Source organism: Mustela nigripes, chromosome 4, assembly GCF_022355385.1.
Source record: "Mustela nigripes isolate SB6536 chromosome 4, MUSNIG.SB6536, whole genome shotgun sequence".
NCBI classification, from domain to species: domain Eukaryota; kingdom Metazoa; phylum Chordata; class Mammalia; order Carnivora; family Mustelidae; genus Mustela; species Mustela nigripes.
The window spans coordinates 118,051,593-118,071,692 of record NC_081560.1 but is presented as its reverse complement, the minus strand read 5'-3'; the positions used below and the strand labels follow the sequence as shown (position 1 = coordinate 118,071,692).

Here is a 20,100-nt window from a genome sequence, read left to right as displayed (position 1 = left end):
GTTTCAGACGAGGCGGGGGCGGGGGCGCGGGGCGGGAGGGGCCTGAGGTTTTCCGCGAAGCAGGTGCTTCGGCGGGCAGCGCTCGCCGAGGTTCTGAGTTTAGCTCCTGGGATGGGATAGGGGAAGGCGCTAATCGATTACAGGAGTCCCCTGCCGAGATCGCGGGCTCCGGGCGCGACGCTGACAAATCGGGGAGCCTGCTCCAGTGTGCGAAGAAATGCTGTGCGTCCCCGCAGAGTTCTCCCCTGACTCCTCCTGGAGCCTTCCGCCCGACCCTTGCCCCTCACCCCGCGTGCACACCAATAGGCTGCTCTTCTGTCTGTCCTTTAGCTAGTGCTGACGCGCATGGCCACCCCCCACCCCTCACCATCTGCCTTTCAGTTTCTAGGGTGAGCTCACCCTCCTCCCCCGTCTCCGCTCTGACAAACACCTGGGGGTGGCGCTTGAAAGCCGCGTGAAAGGACTTTGCAGCCCACCCAAGCAGGACTGCCAAGTCGGGACGGAATAGGTTATCTGGTGGCAGGATTTGCATTTCAGTGACTTCCCTTTTTCTTCTACACCTTCCCCTTTCCAGAATGAGAGACGTGACCCAAGAGGTCCCAAGGGAGCAAACCTGAAAGCCCAGCGCCTCTTGAACACACAGACTGCCAGGGGGCGAGATGATATTAGCCACTGTCTCCAGATAGAAGAAGCATCGCTTCCTCCAGGTAGAGGCGTCAAGACTACCCTGCTCGGGAAGGCAGTTTGTGCCTTTCTGCTTTAGACATCGTCTTTGATGTCTAAAACCCTGTAGCCTGATTGTGGGAGTTAATGTATGCTGCCCTTTTTATAAGCTTATGGTGCCGTAGTAAGGTTAATAGTTACAGTTTATTGGATCCCTGCCAGGTGGTCCCGCGCGATCTGCTTCTGTGTGTTTCACATCCATAACCTAAATTCCTCCAAAAAGCAGTCCTCTTCAGTAGTCATGATTTTCTGTTTTTCTAGATGAGCAGATTTTGAGACTTAGGGAGACAAACTTTCCTAAGTTCGTGCAACTAAGTGGCAAATGTTACTGGAACCAAATTTGATTCAGACCCTACCCTTTACACTTTCTCTTTGAGATAATAATTTAATACCAGTTCTCTTTAAGTCCAGTTGAAAGAAGATCATGAAATGACCAAATCGTAAGTCTTTAAAGGGTGAGGATGGGATGGCAGGCATGTGTAAATATTTTTAAAACTATGATTGGATTCATTAACAAGAATCAGAATGGAATTTAATACTGAATGATACGAAGCTAGGTTTAAGAGAACTAGACTCGTTTAGAGAGTTTATAGAACTTTGGGAAGAACAGGATGGTTATGAGATCAGGACAGTGTTCACCAAACCAAACCAAACCAAAACCATGGTTGCTCAATAGTCTTGGAAGTAGACTTGGAAGAGACTCTCCATTGGTTCCCTGAGATTATCCTCAGTCTGAGTCATTGGGATGCTCCTGGGAACACGAATTGGCAGAGCTAAAAGGCAGAGATTACTGAGGGAAAGAACTTTAGGTGACTAGGATAGGCTCACAAGTAAGGAAAATGAGCCGAGAAATTCGAGACGGTAATGGACTTCCATTATTTGCTTATTGAAAATGCAGCAACTAAGGACCTTATGCCGAGGACCAGGGTGGCCAGTCTACTCTGTCTGACACTAAGTGGGTTTTTGGACTGTAGGACTTTGGTTGCTAAAACAGAGAAAGTCTTAGGCAAACCATGACGAGTTGATCTATTAAGGACATCTTACATGGATTCTAGAATGAGGTGGAACTCCTGATATGATTGCATTTAGTCTCAATTCACCTGGACTATGATTGTACAGGAAGTTGTTGGGTAAAATATGCAAGAGTCTGCATGCCCCCAAATAAATTCCCTGCTCATTTCTTTTCCAGTGGTTTGGCTATAAACCAAGTACCTGCACCTGTACCTTTTGGATCTAATTTTCATTTAGCAAATTCTCAGGAAAGCTCTTATGTCTGGGTCCTAAGACACAAATTACTGTCTTCTCACATACCATGCATGTTCATTTCCAGCTATCACTAAGTCAGCTAAGTTCTTCCAGAATAGAATGGAGTGAACATATGCTTTTCATCCCAGGATAGCTTTATATAATTCCTGGCAGCACAAAACACCATATTTGGCCCACAGTAGGGGCCCAATAAATAATTCATTGTGTATAATATTAATCAGGAAATTATAACAATGGACTTTTTTGTAGACTTTCTGGGCCTTCCCACTGTGAATGTTAGAGTCAAGATATTAAAAATGATTATTACATTTATTATAGAATGTTGGGTTTTGAGTGTTTTTTTGGTTTCTGTTTTCTTTGGGGGGGGTTGTTTTTGGTTTTGTTTTTGTTTTTACCAATGCTTCCTAAAACAGTTCATGGCAGTTCTTGCTACTTGGAACTGAATTATCCCTTACATTTGTTAGTCGGTTGGGAGTGTGATTAATTTGCTCTGCAGCCAAGGTGAATCTCTGCACTGGACCCTGAAGGGGAAGGGATTCCTTGTATTAGGGGTTCTCAGATTTCATTGTGGGTCTGTTCACTTGGACAACTTGGCAAAAATGGAGATTCCTACGTTATAGCTTTAGATGCTCCTAAATGGGAGTAAATGACTGCTCTAGGTTTTGAGGATTTGAATTTTGAGTAAGCATCTAAGATGGTTTGGATGTAGGTAGTTTGGGGTCACATTTTGAAAAACTACCCTAGTCAGTGAGGATTTTAGATGTGTTTTTACAAAAACCTCTGTGTTCCATCTCCAAAAGCCTGTCTGGCCAGCTGAACCATTAAGTCAGCTGGTGTATATTAAAAAAATCAAGGCAAGGGTGTCTCACATTGAGATTCAGAATAAAATCTCTTTGGAAGGAAAAACAAATCCAAAATTGTTGGGTAACTAGACACACTACACCGGACCCTACTTGTTACTCGTTAGAAATGATTCTCTTGGCAGTGATGTAGAAAGAGCAGAATTTCAACAAATTTGTAGAATTACATAGCAGTAATTATACCAGTACAATAGGCACTTGGTAGCCTTGGTTCTTTTAAAAATATTTCATCAGAAAGAATAATCTTCATTATTGTTTTGACAAGTTAAATAGGAGGGTTGGAGAAGGAAAAGTGAAGCCAGAATAGGAAGCTGTACCTGAAGCCAGAAAAGCACCAAGAAAGACTGACATTAAGTGCTTGAAGCTCCAATAGAAAGAATAAGATGGCACAGAGGCAAAAGTAATGGAAAATTAAAATTTCAACAGAATGGAAGGAGTGGAAAGATGAATTGATAGCTCCATTTTATAAAAAGCACAGAGAGCCAACAGATGCAATATAGCAAAGTTCAAAGAACATGTTTCAAATTTACTTTTCTTGCTTCTTCATTTAAAAAATTTACACATAATTTAAAATGTAGGCATGTGTAATTTCCTAATGTTATTAGGGTCGCACTAAGCCACCGTCTTACATCGCTGCATAGTCCTTTTTCTTAAGCACTACTGCCAACTGGACTTTTTTACAGTTTATGCTAGCAATAAAGATCGTCTAGAACTTGGATATTTTAAATCTGCAATGTTTTGTTGTTTAGCTTTAATACAGTACTAAAAATATACCGCTCGAGTGATACTATCTGCGGAAAGTCAGGAAGGATCAAACGGGAATTGCTTGGGAAGGGGGCTAATCCCACTATAGACTCATTAGCAAAAGTTTTAAAGCATAGATGAAAGAGTAATCTCCCTAGGATTCATTTAGGACCTTCATAAATACCTTCCATATGCTTTTCTTCAATGGGAGAGGGGATGCATGGGATTGGGTGAGAATGACAAAGATGTGAATTCATCAGCCAAAATGGAAGGAACAGTAGTTGAAACATTGATTCTCAATTTCTGTAACAGCAGATTGATAGATGAAGCGTAAAACAGGACCAGATGCTGTGGTTTCCAGGATGCAGTTGGCTTCCCATGCTTTATGACCTGGAGCACTTATTGCTGTAAGTAGGCCACTTGCTTGCTCTCGTTTACCTGATTCGAGGAAAATGCCCTTGAAAGTATTTGGAAAAGAATGTGTGCTGGTACTTAACATTCTAAAAATCAAGATTGCGTAAAACCCCCTTTCCCTTCCTTTTCTCTATTAGTGTGAATAAGTCATAACCCTGAAACATCCATGAAACTAAAATGGAGGAGAAATATTTGAGATCACCTTTTCTAAGCACAAAAACCACCAAAATCTGTGTCTATTCTGTTTGCCCTCGTAATTCACCCTATTGAGAACCAACACAGGGTTCATGTCACAGAATTCTAATTGGGGTGTAAGTTTCTGTATTCTTTTATCTGATGTGAACTTCTTGAGGAGAAAGGATGCCTGGGACATAGAAGGGGCTTAACAAATCCTTCTTTATTTATGTAAGTGTAATTGACACACAAACGTTATATTAGTTTCAGGTGTCCAACATAATGATTCCACAACTTTATACATTCCACCGTGCTCACTGCAGTAAGCATAGTCACCATCTGTCACTATACAAGGTCATTACAATATTGTTGACTATATTTCCTGTGCCATACCTTCATCCCCATGTCCTACTTATGTTAAAAACAGAAGTTTAATCCCCTTCACCTATTTCATCCATCCTTCCACTCTCAATGGGTGTTTTAATTAACCAGTCCCCCCAAAATCTGACATATCTAATGGGGCTTTTTAGGCTCCATTCTTATAGGTTTAACCTGACCAAGGGTGAAAAAGGAAGGAAAGATGTATGGCTCAAGGATAGGAGATGTGGAATCAAGTCTTTTTACTGACCATAGGAATATTATTGCCCTGTTGTGATAGGTCCATTCCTGATGTGTCCACCAGAGAGCAGTTCCATCCTTGGTACTTATAGGATTTGAGAACATGGACACTGCAGGGGTGCCTGGGTGGCTCAGTCATTAAGCGTCTGCCTTCAGCTCAGGTCTTGATCCCAGGGTCCTGGGAATGAGCCCCACATTGGGCTCCCTGCTTGGTGAGATGCTTCCTTATCCCTCTCTCACTCCTCCAGTTTGTATTCTCTTTCTCACTGACTTTGTCATTTAAATAAATAAAATCTTTAAAAAAAAACATACCATGGATACTGCAGTCCAACAGAACTGGGTTTGAATGCATCATCTTTTTTTTTTTTTTTTACTAGCTCTATGACCTCTGGGCCATTTATTAAGCTTACTAAGCCTCAACTTCCCCATCTTTAGTATGGGAGCAATATGCATGCCATGAAGTTGCATTGAAAATTAAATGAGACAGTGTCAGGAAGGTGTTGAGCTCTATGCCTGGCACTTAGCAAGTACTCAATAAAAATGCACTGTAACACTGATGTCTTTAATACTGATGTTTTTATTTTTATTTTTATTTTTTAAAGATTTTATTTATTATTTATTTGACAGAGAGAGAAATCACAAGTAGGCGGAGAGTCAGGCAGAGAGAGAGAGAGAAGCAGGCTCCCGCTGAGCAAAGAGCCCGATGCGGGGCTCGATCCCAGGACACTGAGATCATGACCTGAGCCGAAGGCAGCGGCTTAATCCACTGAGCCACCCAGGCGCCCCAATACTGATGTTTTTAATACAATGAAATGATGTTCCTTCCTTTCCAGAAGTCTGTAAGGACAAAGATTCCTTCCCATCTCCACAATATTTGCATGAAGACTTCACCTCTCGAGGTTCTAACCATAGCATCTTGTTTGGCAATGTTTCCACTGACTGGTGAAGAGATCATGCCTCTCTCTTTGACCTCTTGCTTCTCTCATTCTCAATCTTAATACAGCCCTCTGGCTGACTCTTACTGATTAGTAGTCAATAAACCATTTTTGATAGTTATATAAAACCTATAAGATTCCATCCTTATGGCCACCAACAATTAAATTTAAAATATTGATCAATCCATGAAAATAGCTATCTGGATATTTCTCAGTTCACTGAAGACCATTATTGACATTGGCTGCTGTTCCCATCTGTCTAATAACAGCCATTTATCGAGCTTACAGTTCTTGCTTTCATGGAGTTCTAAAGACTAAAACATCTTATAAAAATGCAAGTCCTCACAGGGATATTGATTTTTTTTAAAGCTAAAGGTTTATCCTGTATTTCATTCCCATTTATTATTCGTTTAGGGAAAACTTCCTCTCTTAGATTATTAGGTAGGTTGTGCACAAGAAAGAGATGGTTTCAGTGGGTGAAGGTGGGATGTTGAGCCAGACTAGAGATTTTAGAGGTCGAGAGATGTGCCTCTCTTATCTTTTCTTTGCAAACTACAGCTTTCTTAGTACACTTGGGAACTATCATAATATCAGAGCTGCTATTCTTTGTATAAAATTTAATTTTATAATAATTTTAATTGTAAATATTTTTATATTTATAATTTATTTATAGTATATATGTAAATTATATAAAAATTTTATTATATAAATTTATAATATAGTTATAAACATATTTTATTATAATTATTATAATAATTAATTTATCTGAGCACAACATATTTAAAAAAATTAACTATGTACAACTCATGGAAATGCTTCTAAAATTGAGGGAGTTTTCCTGAGCAAAAGAAATGCTATATCCTGGGGCGCCTGGGTGGCTCAGTGGGTTAAGCCGCTGCCTTCGGCTCAGGTCATGATCTCAGGGTCCTGGGATTGAGTCCCGCATCGGGCTCTCTGCTCAGCAGGGAGCCTGTTTCCTCCTCTCTCTCTCTCTGCCTGCCTCTCTGCCTACTTGTGATCTCTCTCTGTCAAATAAATAAATAAAATCTTTAAAAAAAAAAAAAAAAAAAAAAAAAAAGAAATGCTATATCCTGTTTAGAGACAGAGTACGTGGCTTTCAAAAGCAAAGATAAGGTCAAACCTCGCTGATTTTAGATGCTTAAGAGGGAGATTATACTAGACCTTCTTCTTTCACCCTAGAGCGGCCCCACAATAGTGTACTGTCAAGCTAACATTAAAATCACCCTTCTCATCTTTTTATTGTCAGTGTTTCTGGAACCAGAAAAACAAAACAAAGGTGAAAGTAAGAAAAGAAAGAAAGAAAAAGCCTGTAACTTGAGTCACAGAAGTACAGGAAACAAATTAAGTATACTAAGTCGGCTGTGCTCAAAGATGCATTCAACTTCAGAACACTATACCTGATAGAGTTGCATACACTTTTCTCCTTTCCAGTCCACCACTGATTAAGTTTAAATTCCAGAGCCATTCTGAGAGCTGTCAGTGTTGAACGAGGCCAGTACCAGAGGCATGGCCCATACCTGTTTCTTTATGTCTCCTATGTTCTCAGGTAGATGGTGTATATATGTGGGGGGGGGGCACACAGGGGACAATTAAGGAAAGGAGACAAAGAGATTGACCCTCCAACAGTGTTTCCCCACCCCACCATGGTGTTGTGCACAAAGCAGAAGATATGCTAAGGATTCTATTCGGCTGAAAGCAACATAAGAATTTTGTCTAGATGATCTTGAATCTCAAGCTGGACAGTGTTCCACCTTCCACATTCCAATCTGTCCATCATTCAGTCCCACTTGGGCTAGATGGACTGGCTTTCCATAGTCTGTTATCATGTTGTCCTCATGGGCTAGTGTTTAAGGAGCCTCCCCCCACTCCTTTCCTAGAATTCTTGGAGGTAGACAAGGAAACAGTTTGAGTGGTGTCTAAAGTCGTGAAATACATTGATTGTTCTTTTTTTTTGAAGTGGGGCAAGGGAAAAGAGTAAGTCATCCTGTTTCTTCAGTTAAGTGAATCATAAACGTTTCTAGCATGTGAACTTGCACATGTAGACAAAACCAGGAGACAACCAGAAACCTCTCTGGGAACATTCTTCCTCATCTGATAGGAAGGTGGGGGTCTAGGGTATTCCGTTTTAATGACCGTCTCCAAATTCTGTCTCTGTACCCAACACAGGAAAGTATTGCCAAGTTCAGAGTGTCAGGTACAAAAACGGCCTCTCGCGAAATAGTTTCAAGCATGCAAGATGCAGATTATTGAGTACAGTTTTTGAGAAATTCTGATAATACTAAATGAAAGAGCCCGCTCTGTGGCCTGTCCTGTGTTGGATAACTTTTCTGGGTCACCACTTCTAGAACTGAGCTAGTTCTACAGGCTTCGTCATTCCGTGATTCTGTGATTCTCTCTGACCTGAGTGTGAAGCAACTTCTTTGAATTTCTTCCCCCCTTGGACCCAACAAATGAAGGCTAAATTTGAATAGGTTTGCTAGGTTTGGGAGTATAGTTTAAAATATTAAGTGATGAAGGTTTCCAAGAAGATTTGCCGGCCCCCATTTCACCAGTCATAGTTGGGTCACAATGTGGTTTCACATTTGTATGCTTGAACTATAAGATAATTGATCACTGTATGTCTGGAAGAGTTCAGTTCCTTTAAGTTCAAGGACTTAGCCACAGTTATCCCTACCCTCATCTCCACCCCTATCCCAGTCTTAAGGTCAGATGGTAAAGATGGAGGAGGTCTGCTTTTCTCCACCCTGTTCATGTATGACAAGTAGAGAATAACAGTAGGAGGGCAGGCCTGGAGAAACCAAGCCCTTCTTTTGTGGAAAGACCAGCTGGCTACTAAGAATGTTGCCAAGGCTTGCAAAAATGGTACTAGAGAGAAAGCAAATGCAAGAAGGCATTAAATACCAATATACTAAGGCCTATATCAAGAACTTTTTAAAAAAAGAAGTGTGGTTAATGTAAAATAAACCCCATCTTCCACAGCAGATCTGAGCTCATGAGCAACTGAGGGAAAGGCGTCTTTTCTGCTTTATTACCAGTATGATTGTTTCATGCTCTTGTAAATTCCTTATTTTCTATGAAACCTTGAACTTGCCAATGAAGGTCTCAGTTAACAAGACACTTTTCAGGAACGCACCTATCAGCACCTCCAGTTGGTGAGAGATTACTATGACAAATTCTGAAAACACATAGATTCTCATGAATCATGTTTTAATTGAGAGCTGTAGAGGAAGCGTGCAAGAGTAAAGACATAGATTTATTTCTACCTATGAGTTCCCTTGGTACTTTCTTTAACAGAAAATAAATTTTACCTCTTTAAAAAAAACATTATTTGTTTGACACAGAGAGAGAAACAGCGAGAGAGGGAACATAAGCAGGGGGAGTGGGAGAGGGAAAAGCAGGCTTCCCACTGAGCAGGGAGCCTGATGCAGGGCTCAGTCCCAGGACCCTGGGATCATGACCTGAGCTGAAGGCAGACAGACACTTAATGACTGAGCCCCCCAGGCGCCCTACCTCTTTTTTTTTTTTTTCTAAAGAAGATTTTAAAATCTCGTTCTCTGGGAAGTTAATTCAAGAGTAAGAAATTCCATCCCTTTTCTACATGGTACAGTTCACTGTTAATTTCATTGACTGTTGACATACTGAGTGGTGTGCTAATCTTGGGACACATCTCTCTCACTGAAGTAACAAACCAACATTAAGAAAGATAAGACATATGCATTCTTCCTTTGATAAAGACAACTGCTCCAATGTTATAGAAATGGTTAAGGAAGATCTAGATATATTTTTAGGAGGATATAATTTCAAGGAATCACATTCTCTCAGGATTGAAAGAAATATTACATGTTATTGAATCTTAGTGGTTACCTCTGAATCTTGCTGTTATCCTAATAAAAATTGTTTTCAAATATTATAACAATATATCCTATTTGAGTTTTATTTTAAACTAACATACGGTAAAATTGTGCATATGTGTGTGTGTATATAGTTTTCTGAATTCTGATACAATATGTTCATACAACCATCACTACAATCAAGACACATAACAATTTCATTCTCCTAAAAAACCACCTTGTGTGACTCCTTCCTAATTAGCTCCTCAGCCCCTGGCAACCATGGATCTGTTCTCCATCACTGTAGGTTTGTCTTACGAGAATGACGTAGCAATTAAATCATGCAGTATGTAGCCTTTGAGCCTGGCTTCTTTTATTCATGCATGCCTTCGAGACTCATCCAAGATGCTGCATACGTCAATAATTCATTCGTTTTTCATTGCTGAGTAGGTGTCCATTATACTACAGTTTGTTCATTCCAGCACTGAAGGACGTTTAGGTTGTTGCCAGTTTTTGGTAATTATGCTGAGAGCTGCTGTAAACATCTGTGTGTAGGTTTTTGTGTGAACAGAGGTTTTCATTTCCTTAGGATAAATACTGAGGAGTAGAATTGCTAGGTCATATGATAAGAGATTTTCAACTTTATGACAAACTGCTCAACTGTTTTCCACAGTAGCTGGACCATTTTGCACTGCCACAAGAATGTATATGCGTTCCATTTGTTCTGCATCCTCACCAGAATTTGATGTCAACTGTATTTTTTAAGTATTCTTATAGGTATCTAATTGTGGTTTTAATTGACATTTCCTTTAATGACTAAAGATACTCACATTTTTTCATGAGCTTATTTGCCATGCAGTTATCTACTTTGGCAAAACACCTGTTCACGTCTTTGGCTCATTTTACAATTAGGTTGTTTTCTTACTGATGGGCTTTGAGGATTCTTTATGTGTTCTAGGTACAAGGCCTTTGTCAGTATTTGATTTGCAAATGTTTTCTTCTAGTCTGTAACTTCTTATGCTCTTACTAGTGTCTTTCGTAAAGTTTTAAATTTTGATCAAGTCCGATTTGTCACATTTTTTCATTTATGGATCATGTTTTTGGTGTCATGTGTGAGAAGTCTTTGCCATACCCCAGATCATGGAGACTCTAAAGGTTCTTCTGTAATTTTTATATTTTACATTTAGACCTATGATACATCTTGAGTTCTTATTTGTATAAAGTGTGAGATTTTCATTTTTAAGTATACGGATGTCTAACACCTTTTGTGGAAAAGACTATCCTTTGGAGCTTTGTCAAAAATCAGTTGGCCATATTTGTGAGGGCATCTTTCTGGGTTCTCAGTTCTGTTCCATTGAGTTGTTGTCTGATCTACGTAACTATCCCTTCACCATGACCACACTGTCCTGTTAATCTAACTTTATAGCATAAATTAAAAATCAGATAGTATGATTCCTCCAACTTTTTTCTCCTTTTTCAAACTTATTTTTGTCTTTTTCTAGTTCTTCTGAATTTCTGTGTTAATTTTAGGATCAGCTTGGCTGTCTCCACAAAAATTCTGCTGGGATATTTAATAGAATTGAGTTAAATCTGTGCATCAGCTTGGGGAGTTAAGTTTTCTTGTCCCCAAATAGATTTATTTATTTATTTATTTTTATTAGTGTTTTGTAGTTTTAGCACAGAGATCCTGCTTATGTTTTGTTAAATCTATTCTTAAGTATTTAAATAATTTTGGAGCTATTCTAATGATTTAAAAAAAATCAGTTTCAGTTGTTCATTGCTGGTATATAGATAAGGTTATTTTTGTGTTTTTACCTTATCTCCTGTGACCTTCCTTAACTCAGTTCTAGGTGGAGTTTTTTGGGTCACTTTTGGTTTCAATCATGTCATCTGCAAGTAGGGACATTTTCATTTCTCCCTTTCAATGTGCATGCCTTTTATCTCTTATTCTTGCCTTATCATATGGGCTAGGAGTTTTTGTTAAATAGCAATGGTGAGAAGGAACATCTTTGCCTTGCTCCTGATCTGAAGGGGAAAGTAGTCAGTCTTACATCACTAAGTATGATATTAGATGTTAGCTTTTTGTATGTGACTTCTATGAGGATGAGGAAGTTCCCTTCTTTCTTAGTTAGCTGACAATTTTTTAAAAAATCTTAAATGGATGGTGAAATTTTTCAAGTGCTATTTCTGCATCAATCGATATGGTTATGTATCTTCTCTTCTTTAGTCTGTTAATATAATAGATTACATTAGTTGATTTTTTTTTTAAATATTGAAGCAGCTTTGCCTTTTCAGGATAAGCCCTGCTTGGTTGAAGCATATAATTTTAAAGAATACTTCAGTGTTCAACTTGATAAGATTTTGTTTGACTTTTATGTCAGCGTTTATGAGAGATATTAACCTATAGTTTTTTTTTTTTTAATTGCCTTAGTCTTGTTTTGGTATCAGGGCAATGCTGGTTTTATAAAAATGGGTTGGGAAGTGTTCTATCCTCTTCTATTTTTGGAATAGTTTATATAGAATTGGTATCCTTTCATCATTATATATCTATTGAATTCTACAGTGTAACCATCCTAGGCCTGGGAAATTATATTGAAAGGTTTTTTAAAAATGTCCTTGCAGCTATAGGATTCTTTAGGTTGTCTATTTTCTCTTTGATGAGTTTTGGTAGTTTGCTCTTAACAATTGTTCATTCTACATAAGTTGTCTTGATGTGTTTTAAGATACTGTGTTCCCTTAGTACCCTTGTAATATCTACAGGGTCTACAGTGATTTCCTTTTTTTGATTCCTGATATTGATAATTTATATCTTTTTTGGTTAAGATTTATAAATTTCATTTATCTCAAAGGGTCAGGTTTTTTTTTTTTTTTTAAGATTTTATTCATTTGAGAGAGAACACACGCAGGGGGAGGGGCAGAGGGAGAAGCAAACTCCCCACAGAGCAGGGAGCTCAATGTGGGGCTCAGTCTCAGAACCCTGGGATCATGACCTGAGTTAAAGGCAGACACTCTTAACCCACTGAGCCACACAGGTGCCCCACAAAAGATGTTTTTTATTTCATTATTTTTTTCTATTAATTTTTTATTTTCAATTTCATTTATTTTTGCTCATAGCTTATTTCTTCTATTCTGCTCGATTTAGTTCTATTTTGCTCCTTTTTTGGTTTTGTTTTAAGATTTTGTTTATTGATTTTAGAGAGAGAGTCTTGGTGCGAGCAGGGGAGAAGCAAAGGGAAAGGCAAAGGGAAACAATCTCCAGGAGACTCTATGCTGAGTATAGAGAAAGATGTGGGGCTTGATCCCAGGACCCTGAGATCATAATCTGAGCCAAAGTCAGATGCTTAGCTAAGCCCCTCAGGCACCCCTTGTATTTTGTTTGTTTTGTTTTGTTTTGAAGATAAGTATTTGAGATTTTTTTTAATCTTTTTTTTTTTTTTGAAAGATTTTATTTATTTATTCGACAGAGAGAGATCACAAGCAGGCAGAGAGAGAGGAGGAAGCAGGCTCGCGGCTGAGCAGAGAGCCCGATGCGGGGCTGGATCCCAGGACCCTGGGATCATGACCTGAGCCGAAGGCAGCGGCTTAACCCACTGAGCCACCCAGGCGCTCCTGAGATTTTTTTTTTTAAGTCTAAGCATTTAATACTGTAAATTTCCCTTTTGCACTATTTTGGCTGAATCCTATAAATTTTGATTGGTGTATTTTCATTTTTGTTCAATTCAAAATACTTTCACATTTCCCTTTTGACTTCCTCTTTGACCATGGATTATTTAGAAGGGTGTTTTTACACATTAGATTTTTCTTTTCTTTCTTTTTTTTGTTATTTTATCCTAATTTAAATCAATGATGATTGGGGGGCGCCTGGGTGGCTCAGTGGGTTAAAGCCTCTGCCTTTGGCTCAGGTCATGATCCCAGGGTCCTGGGATCAAACCCCACATCAGGCTCTCTGCTCAGCAGGGAGCCTGCTTCCCTTCCTCTCTCTCTGCCTGCCTCTCTGCCTACTTGTGATCTTTGTCTGTCAAATAAATTAATTAATAAAAAAAATAAATCCATGATGATTGGGGAGTATAATTTGTATGATTACAGTTCTTTCACATATTTTTTAGGCTATATTATGATCCAGGATATCGTCTGTCTTGCTGAATGTTCCATGTACATTTAAAATAATATGTGTTCTGCTATTGTTGAGTAGAGTAATCTGAAAATATCTGTTGAATCCAGTGGGTTACTGGTATTGTTTGATTCTTCTATATTATTGCCAACTTTGTTTACTAGTTCTATTCATTACTGAAAGAGGAATGTTGAAGTTTCCAAATATAAATGTGGATTTGTCTGTTTCTCCTTTCAGTTCTATCTGCTTTTAATCCATGTATTTTGTAATTCTTGTAATCTGTTTGTTTGTGGTTTTTTTTGGTTGTTTTTTATTTATTTTTTGGCTCTGTGGTCTACTTTGATATTAATATAGCTACTCTACCTTGTTTTGGTTAGTGTTTGTATGGCATCTATTCTTCCGTTTTATTTTTAACCTATATTAATATATTTGAATTCAGATTTTTACAGGCAATACATAGCTGCATCATGTCCTGTGTACCCACTCTGCCAATTTGTGGGTTTTAATTGCTTTATTTAAAACCATTTCTATTTAATGTAATTATTGGTATATTTGGAGATTTGATATATTTACTTGTTTTCTGTTGGTTTCCTTTTTTAAAATTTCCCCCTCATTTCTGTGTTTTCTCTTTACTGCCTTCTTTTGGGACATTTGAATGTTTTTTTAGTATTCTGTTTTACTTACTGTGTTTTTCACTATATATCTTTGTGAAAAATGTTTTTTTTTCAATTAATTATTTTTATTAACATATAATGTATTATTTGCCCTAGAGTTACAGGTCTGTGAATTGTCAGGCTTACACACTTCACAGCACTCACCATATCACATACCCTCCCCAATGTCCATCACTCAGCCACCCTCTCCATATCCCCCTAAAAAATGTTTTCATAGCTCTTGGGATTAAAATATAAATGTTTGATTTTCCATAATCCACATAGAACCAATCTATGTTACCATTTCGGGTGTAATATGGAGGTCTTGCCATCATTTCATGTAGATCCCTTTATGCTCTGTGTTGCAATTGTCTTATGTACCGCATTTATATACATTGAAAATTTCATCAGACATGTTGCCATTTTTGCTTTCAAACATGAAACATATTTTAAGGAACTCAAGAGAAGAATAGTCTAGATATTTACCATTTATGTTGTTCCTCCTCTATTCCTGATGTTTCAGGGTTTTTTTTTTAATGGTATAGCTTCCCTTCTATCTAAAGGAAGTCCTTTAGAAATTCTTTTTTCTTTTTTTAAGACTTTATTCATTCATTTGACAGACTTTATTCATTCATTTGACAGACAGAGATCATAAGTAGGCAGAGAGGCAGGTGGTGGTGGGGGAGGGAGCCCATTCCCTGCTGAGCAGAGAGCCCAATGCGGGACTCGATCCCAGAACCCTGGGATCATGACCTGAGCTGAAGGCAGAGGCCTAACCCACCGAGCCACCCAGGGGCCCCTTCCTTTAGCAATTCTTTAGCACAGGTCTGCTGGCAATACATTCTCTTTGTTTTCCTTCCCTGACTGACAATGTGGTTATTTCAGCTTCACTTATGAAGAATATTTTTCCTGGATTTTGAGCTCTGGGTTGAAGGGTTGGTTTTTTTGTTTGTTTTGTTTTGTTTTTGTTTTTTTCCCCCAGCACTTTGTTGTTCCATTTTATTCTCCCCTCCATGGTTTCTGATGAGCAACCTGTAGTCATTGGATTGTTGTTGCCTTCTAAGTAATGTGTCATTTTATTTTCCTGCCAGCTTCCATGATATTTTTTTTTGTCTTCAGTTATTAGCAATTTGATTTTGCTGTGTTTGGGCATGGATTTCTTTAGGGTTTATCATGTTTAGGGTTCACTGGGTTTCTTGAATCTGTAATTTATATTTTTCACCAAATTTGGAAAATTTTTAATCATTTTTTTCCAATATGTTTTACTGTATTGTATTCTTTCTATTCCTCTTCTAGATATCCAGTAACATGAATATTAGATCTTTTGGTTTTGTCCCATTGGTCTCAGAGGTACTGTGCATTTTCTTCCCATTTTTTTTTTCTCTTCATTGTTCAGATCAAATAATTTCTGTTGAATTATCATCAGATTCACTGACTGTTTCCTGTGTTATCTCCATTCTGGGATTGAGTCCCTCCCATGAGTTCTTTATTTTGGTTATTGTATTTTTCAGGTATAAAACTTTAATTTTGTTGTTTTTAATCTTCTGTTTCTCTGTATTTAAGAATATTTCCCCTTACTCCTTGGTACACTCTTATAATAACTGCTTTACAGCCTTGGTTAGTTAATTCCAGCATCTCTATCGTGTGTTCATAGACCTCTGTTACTGTCTTTTCACATGTGAGTTGAGCTTTTCCTGGTTCTATATACGCTGAATAATTTTGAATTGTATCCCAGACATTTAGAATATTATACGACTCTGGGTTTTGCTTAAATCCTATGCAGGATATTGGTATTTTTGGTTCTAGCAGGCAATAGAGGTAGTTGCATTCAAGCTGCAAATTCTAACCAGTATTCTGTGAGTTGTGGTTTCAATGTCCATTCTGTTTTCAAAGCATTTGCTGTACTATTTGGATCTATCTTCGATGTGTGCCACTACTCAGTGATCAGTCTGGGACATGTGTGGTAGCTCATTTTTGGTTTGGTCACAATCTTTGGTATACTGTTTAGGCCCAGCTCTGGCCTTGGGGAGCTTGTCGGGGAGCCTAGGAGTTTATAATCAACTTTATATTACTTTCCTGAGTTTCTCCTTCTCCATGATCTCTGGTCCTTCCTGGTTCCCTGGACTTCCTCTTTTATTCCCATCACCAGAAAGCTAGTGCTTCAATTATCCTGTTCTGCTGCATGCTTCCTGAGACTGTGCCATGCCCTGGGCCAAGCAATAGAACCGAGAGAAAACAACTGTGATTTCCCACCCTCCAGGAGCACAGCTTCTCCACAGAGGAAAGTTTCCCTCCCTCTGAGATTTTGGTGCCTGTGGGCCCCCAGTGCCATTGGAGTCCTTGCTACTGCTGGGGTGGCAGGATTTCCTGGGGCCTGGGGTACTAGAGAACAAAAAAGAAAAAAGAAAAAGAGAAAAAAGAACAACAACAAAAAAAAAGAACAAAAGAACAAAAAATGACAGATTTCCCTGACACTCTCTGAGCATCAGGAAATGAGCTAGACTAGAACTAGAGGGCTTCCCTCAGGAGTTCTCTCTGTCCTGGCACCCATTCTGAATTTCAGGCTGCCTTACATCTAGACCAGGGGGTTTTGGTAGGGGAAAAAACAGAATGGAAAACCCACTGCTGGGGTGCCTGGGTGGCTCAGGCGGTGAAGCATCTGCCTTAGGCTCGGGTCATGATCCCAGCGTCTTGAGATCGGGCCCAACATTGAGCTCCCTGCTTGGAGGAAGTCTGCTTCTCCCTCTTCCTTTGCCCTTCCCCCTGCTCCTGTGTGCTGTCTCTCTCTTGCTCTCTCTCTTGCTCTCTCTCTCTCTCTTAAATAAATAAATAAAATCTTAAAAATATCACTGCTGATTTAGTGGTGCTTTGGATTCTGGTCTTCTTTCCTGGTTCACCTGCTACTATTTATAGGCTTTTCAAATAGTTGTTCCTCGGGTTCCATCCAGGTCTCATAGGTATATTCAGTGAGAAAGGCAGGGTAGCGTGTGCTTACTCCATTTTAACCTAGAACTGGAATAACATATATTTTTTTAATTTTTTATTTTTTATAAACATATATTTTATCCCCAGGGGTACAGGGGATAAATCACCAGGTTTACACACTTCACAGCACTCACCAAAGCACATACCCTCCCCAATGCCCATAACCCCGCCCTCCTTCTCCCAACCCCCTTCCCCCCAGCAACCCTCAGTTTGTTTTGTGAGATTAAGAGTCACTATGGTTTGTCTCCCTCCCAATCCCATCTTGTTTCGTTTATTCTTCTCCTACCAACTAAGCCCCCTTGTTGCATCACCACTTCCTCATATCAGGGAGATCATATGATAGTTGTCTTTCTCCGCTTGACTTATTTCGCTAAGCATGATATGCTCTAGTTCCATCCATGTTGTCGCAAATGGCAAGATTTCATTTCTTTTGATGGCTGAATAGTATTCCATTGTGTATATATACCACATCTTCTTGATCCATTCATCTGTTGATGGACATCTAGGTTCTTTCCATAGTTTGGCTATTGTGGACATTGCTGCTATAAACATCTGGGTGTACAGTGCCCCTTTGGATCACTATGTTTGTATCTTTAGGGTAAATAACCAGTAGTGCAATTGCTGGGTCATAGGGCAGTTCTATTTTCAACATTTTGAGGAACCTCCATGCTGTTTTCCAGAGTGGTTGCACCAGCTTGCATTCCCACCAACAGTGTAGGAGGGTTCCCCTTTCTCCACATCCTCGCCAGCATCTGTCATTTCCTGACTTGTTGATTTTAGCCATTCTGACTGGTGTGAGGTGATATCTCATTGTGGTTTTGATTTGTATTTCCCTGATGATGAGATATATGGAGCACTTTTTCATGTGTCTGTTGGCCATCTGGATGTCTTCTTTGCAGAAATGTCTGTTCATGTCCTCTGCCCATTTCTTGATTGGATTATTTGTTCTTTGGGTGTTGAGTTTGCTAAATTCTTTATAGATTTTGGACACTAGTCCTTTATCTGATATGTCGTTTGCAAATATCTTCTCCCATTCTGTAAGTTGTCTTTTGGTTTTGTTAACTGTTTCCTTTGCTGTGCAAAAGCGTTTGATCTTGATAAAATCCCAATAGTTCATTTTTGCCCTTGCTTCCCTTGCCTTTGGTGATGTTCCTAGGAAGATGTTGCTGCGGTTGAGGTCGAAGAGGTTGCTGCCTGTATTCTCCTCAAGGATTTTGATGGATTCCTTTCTCACATTAAGGTCCTTCATCCATTTTGAGTCTATTTTTGTGTGTGGTGTAAGGCAATGGTCCAATTTCATTTTTCTGCATGTGGCTGTCCAATTTTCCCAACACCATTTATTGAAGAGGCTGTCTTTTTTCCATTGGACATTCTTTCCTGCTTTGTCGAAGATTAGTTGGCCATAGAGTTGAGGGTCTATTTCTGGGCTCTCTATTCTGTTCCATTGATCTATGTGTCTGTTTTTGTACCAGTACCATGCTGTCTTGATGGTGACAGCTTTGTAATAGAGTTTAAAGTCCGGAATTGTGATGCCACCAACGTTGGCTTTCTTTTTCAATATCCCTTTGGCTATTCGAGGTCTTTTCTGGTTCCATATAAATTTTAGAATTATTTGTTCCATTTCTTTGAAAAAGATGGATGGTACTTTGATAGGAATTGCATTAAATGTGTAGATTGCTTTAGGTAGCATAGACATTTTCACAATATTTATTCTTCCAATCCAGGAGCATGGAACATTTTTCCATTTCTTTGTGTTGGAATAACATATTTTATTTGCTATTATGGACTGAATGTTAATGTCCCTCCAAAATTCATATGTTGAAGCCCTAACCCCCAATATGATGGTAATTCGAGAGAGACTGCCTTTGGGAAGTAATTAGGATTAGATAAGGTCTTGGAGACAGGACACTTATGATGGGATTAGGGAGTTTGTAAAAAAGGGACACCAGAGGGCGCTTGCTCTCATGCTCTTGCTTGTCCTGCCTGCTCCCTGCGATGTGAGGTCCTAGTGAGAAGGTGGCCATCTGCAAACCAGGAACTGAATTAGTCACCACTTTGATACTGGATTTCCCAGCCTCCAAAACTAAATTTTTGTTGTGCAAGCCTCCCAGTACTTTGTTATGGCGGTCCAGCCTCACTTAAGACAGTTGCCAAAATATTCATGAAAACATTCATGGCACTACATACTGTGATACTCTTACCAACTCAACTACAGCTTTTCCACATAGTTCTATGTAGTTCCACCCAGCATATTTTCTGCAAGGTTTAGTAACAAATTTTACTTAACTAAATTTCCAGACAGAAAAAGAAACAATCCCCCCAAACTAGACTGGTCGCTTTAATACTTTTTATTGGTCTAGTTATGTATCAAATATATGTTTTTTTATATGTCAATTTCTCTTAAAGATTTTATTTATTTATTTGGCAGAGAGAGCAAGAGAGCACAAGCAGGCAGAGCAGGATAGGGAGAAAGAAGATTCCCCACTGAGCAGGGAGCGCAATGCAGGGCTCCATCCTAGGACCCTGGGATCATGAGCAGAGCTGAAGGCAGTTGCTTAACCAACTGAGCCACCTGGGTGCCCGATATGTCAATGTTTTGAATAAATTTACTGCTTGATTGTTTGGGTCCCGGTCCCCTTGACTTAATATGCTCTATGTTTTCGCTGTCAATAATCTCAAGGCTAAATGGTTCAGGTCCTGTTTGGACCAATTCTTTTTATTTATTTATTTAGGTCTCGGAGAAGCTCATTTCAAACGCATATGGTA

At 39.1% G+C, this 20,100-nt stretch overlaps 1 long non-coding RNA gene across 3 annotated transcripts; it reads left to right on the top strand.

Moving 5' to 3' along the window:
* Positions 1-15: 15 nt before the first annotated feature.
* On the top strand, positions 16-20,084 carry LOC132016219 (uncharacterized). 3 transcript variants are annotated; one of them, XR_009403919.1, is made up of 4 exons: positions 16-222; positions 575-707; positions 3,906-4,000; positions 20,067-20,084. It is a non-coding gene; the product is annotated as an uncharacterized LOC132016219 (long non-coding RNA). The 3 variants fall into 3 exon arrangements; XR_009403918.1 differs by lacking the exon at positions 20,067-20,084 and adding an exon at positions 5,427-5,791; XR_009403917.1 differs by lacking the exon at positions 20,067-20,084 and adding an exon at positions 4,840-5,026.
* Positions 20,085-20,100: the final 16 nt, after the last annotated feature.